Genomic DNA, 4,303 nt, shown 5'->3' with positions numbered 1-4,303 from the left:
GAGGTCTAGGCTAGAGACGTGTTCCGGCGTCGTTAAGCCTAGTGACTGTCGATCTCGGAGAAGGTGGGTGATTCCTCCTGAGGGACGATAGCGCTAGTACAGATTGTGCTCCCACGTACCGTCGCGTATATATTGGGAGACCCCTATAGGCATATATCCTTTATCCTTAGGAAGCCGTGTCGGCCGCCCTACTGATCGCAATGCAGTGAACACAGCATTCACGAAGATCGACCGCCCGTACCCTAAAAAGTATTCTGCGGTTTTGCGAAAAGTTTGGCACACCCTCTACCTAGAACTCCAGAGCAGTTTCTTTTGGCCTTTTTCAGACTCTATAACAGAAAAAGTCCATCCGAGCATTTGTCACTTCGGGCTCCTTAAAACATCGAAGGAGACTAGAGTCATCTTTAGCTTTTTCTCGACTCTTTAAAACTGAAAAAGCAAGTTGTGTCTAAAGCGTCGTTAAAATTTATTTTAAACGGAACAATCACCCTTTAATTCCTGCGTTGATCTTTAGGTTGAAAGATGGAGCACACCAACCAAGGAATTCCCCTTGGTGGGAATCCTAGTCCCTTCTCCTCTTGGGGAGATGTTGGTGCGCCCCACATGGCCACATTGTCACTTCCAGGACTGACAATTGGCCTACCAGTCTGGCTCTTTTCAACCAATGTCATTTAGAATACCACCATTCCTGAACAGTCGAGTCAACAGTTAGATCAGACAAGAGTTGCCTCCCAGCCTTCCACTTCATCTTCCTCCCCTCCTTCCTCTTCACTTGACGGAACTGGTCGATCAAAAAACCGGGTTCCTAAGAAGAAGAAGGAGAAGAAGAAGAAAGAAAAGAAGAAGAAGGAGCCTAAGGCAACTGAGGGCAAACAAATGTCATCTAACAAAAATCCACACACAGCACTCGTAAGGCCTAAATCGCCATGCGTCATATGCAAGGGAGACCACTTCCATAGAGATTGTCCCTGTATCCCCTGGATACTAAGGGACTGGTCCCCCCGTTTGCACAATTTGGTAGCATCGACCTCTGATAACCATGTCGACTGCTCACCATCAACTAGTGGGAGTGAAGCCCCAGGACAGAGCGGGAAAGCTAAATTTCCCTGCAGACTGTGTGAAGGCGATCACGCCATCCACCGTTGTCCCTTCTTAGACGAGGCAAAAAGAGTTCTGGAAGATCGCCTGATTTTACGAGCGCATCTCCCTCCTGGATATTAAAGACTCCTACCAAGTCCTTCACTAGTTGAAAACCTGGCTGACCCGCCTAGGTGGTCAGCCGAAGCACCTATCATCGAAGATGAACCGTCTGGATCCATGCCTGACGAAAGTCAAAAGGTTGATACGGCAGTTGACCCGGTTTTGCCTTCAGAGGCTCTATCTTCGAATGATACCATCACAGAGGAGAATAAAGACGACACCGTCCAAATTCTCTTCATCAACACTGACTCTGATGAACAAGGGGGCAATGCCACCATTCCTTTATCGCAGGAAGGAAGTTCGTCAGAGCGATATCCGGCCGTATATTCGGTCCCACCACCAAGCAACCTGGTTGTGTCCTTTGACTGGAACCAACTAGGCAGACCCCGGTTGCCAGCAAGTATACCATTCAGAATTATTGTTCAAATATACAGAATGGTAATGGCTGGCACTATCATTGATGAGGGGGCATCTGTGAGTATCCTTTCCTCTATTGCTTGGAAAGCGCTTGGTTCGCCAGTGCTTTTGCCTGAGATGAGAAGTCTATCGGGCTTTGATAAAGGAACCAGTCGACCTTTAGGGATCCTCCCCAATGTGCCTATAACATTGAAAGGGAAGACCATTCAAATGAACGTGATGGTCGTTCAAGGACCCTTGGATTATAACCTACTCCTTGGACGAGACTATATATATTGCATGGGAGCTATAGTCTCCTCACTCTTTAGAGTAATGTGTTTTCCACATGAAGGAAGAATGGTCAAGCTCGTAGACCAACTTTCGTTTCCCGGATCACGCATCGCAAATAGTCATGTACCATCCCTGAATGGTCTATTCATGCAAGAAGTGTCTCAACCCACGGTCCGTCCTCCTGATGAGCGCGAGTAATCCGGGAGGATATGACCGGAACCCAGGGGGCATGCGTCCTGGCCTGCTTCGGCAGGAAAACTTTGGGTATAGGGTAGGTTTCCGCGGGAGAATATGACTAGTCCGTACCCCGTCCGTGGTTGGAAGAGGGGTTGTTCTGGAATAAGATTCTCTTGTCAAAGTTATGTGAGAGGGCGGGGGGTCGTCACTCACCTTTGTTTATTTCGGTAGACATTGCCGAGGAAGTGTTTTGTTTGAAAGATTAACGAGACAATCCTTGGGTAACCTGAAAGAGGTAGGCCTCTCCCGGTAAAACAAATGTTTTATCTGCAAATTGAGGGGTAACCTTGAAATCGTACTTTATACCTGGGGGCATGCAAACCTTTCGGAGTGCAAGCAAGGGGGGGCTATTTATTTTTTAAATTTTTAGGACCTCTAACCCTTTAAACTCGTAGGATTAGTCGTTTCCAAACTTGCATAAAGAAAGGATCCGGAGCAAAGCTTAGTGAGATGAAGCTCCATAAAAAATAGAATCTTGATGAGACACTCTTATCATATGACTGGTATAATCGAGCAGTTTTAGCATAAAGTTCATGCTCGTTAAAAAATAAACACAAAATCGAGCAGTTTTAACGCGGAATTTATGCTCGTTAAAAAATAGAAAAGCGATTGTGAGCAAGCTTTCCCCAGAGTTCAAGCTCATCCAAAAAAAAAAAAAATGAACCGGTAAATAACCACTGTGATCGTAAACTTATCAGCCATAAAAGCCTTGGTCGTGTTTGCACCTGCCACCTCCACTTTTCATTTGGCCGATCGTTCACCTCCATATGATTGTTTACCCATTTTGAGGAACAGCTGCGAAGAGTGATTTCACCTAGCCATCCTTGTGACACTGCCGTGATTGGAAAATTCCAACCTGTACCTGGAATCTGCTGCTAACCCTGTTTATCACTCGTTCCTCGAAAGACGAGTCTCCTTTAAGCTCTTTTCAACTGACTCGTAAAATATGAAAAGATTGCCGAGTTTTGGCCTTCCAGCTCATTAAAGTGACCGGAAGAGCTATCCCTCCTCTAGATTTTAATCTTTTTGGACCTGAGGGATTATTGCACAAAAAGATCGAGCGCTTGTTTTGTTTGGCTCGTTAAAACTATCGAAAACTCATCCCTTCTGTATTGTTTTATACTTTTTCGGACTTAAGGGATTAGATGACGAAAAAGGAATTTTGGAGTTGACTTTATGTACCTTTTTAGACTCTCTAAAAATGAAAAGGACCGAGTTATCCTTGTCGTTAGACTCGTTAAAATTATTAAATAGCGACAAACTTGTCTTTAGACGAGAACGAGTTTCACTATCGCTAGGCTCGTTAAAACATAGCGATGGGCTTGCCCGAAGGGCAGGTTATAGAACAAGCATATGTTATCCTCCTCAAGCTTGACAAAAATAAAGAGGTACTGGTCAGCAATGACTGGGGAAAAATTGGGAGAAACTAAAGAAAACTTTGATGGTAGCAGGTCGCTCTTGAACATGACACTTTTCCTCCGTACCACATTCGGGTTGGGTTGTTTCATTCACCGGTCACATCACCATGGTCTCGCCATACCATCCATATTTGGGGTAATGCTACCGATCCATCGCATCAGTGTCGCCATATGTTCAAGAGAAGTCGTTCAGAAAGAGTCAACCGGGTCCCATCCACTGCCATACATTATCCTTCATCCATTCATGACCGCCACCCTGAATCATATGTCACAGATCGTTTTCACCTCCATTAAAATCATTAGCTCCGTTCTGTGTCACTGATGTGGGATTCATCAAGGCCCTCCTTTGACGGATCGCTTCTTGTCGACATCAGCTCATTATCCAAGAAGTTGATCTAGGAACAACCCCTTCAGTACTTTGAAGCTTGCATGCCTCAATGGCAAGTTTCTCACTTCCGGCGACAGGTATACATCAATGACCTTCGACTAGAAGATTTTGCGTGGTGTTCGACGCCAAGTCCTTTATTCACACCACGTGAATTGTACTGCAGTACCTTGAGGGTCATTATCATTATCGGTGATTCCTCTCGCGCTTGTTAACGGTTTACATCATTGACCGGTAATCAAGCGATGTCTTTCCATGTTCGACTTCAGCGCAATTCTCACATGGATCGACTTGTACTTAGAGTGAAGATCGAACGAGTTTGAAGACCTCGGATCTAGTTTCATCCATCCGGGCTGCGATATATATTCAGGAAAAA

The sequence above is a fragment of the Pinus tabuliformis genome, chromosome 4_1, assembly GCF_031772625.1.
Source record: "Pinus tabuliformis cultivar Carrire ecotype Pingquan chromosome 4_1, CPIR1, whole genome shotgun sequence".
Taxonomy (NCBI): Eukaryota; Viridiplantae; Streptophyta; class Pinopsida; order Pinales; family Pinaceae; genus Pinus; species Pinus tabuliformis.
Note: the sequence above shows the minus strand (reverse complement) of the source record.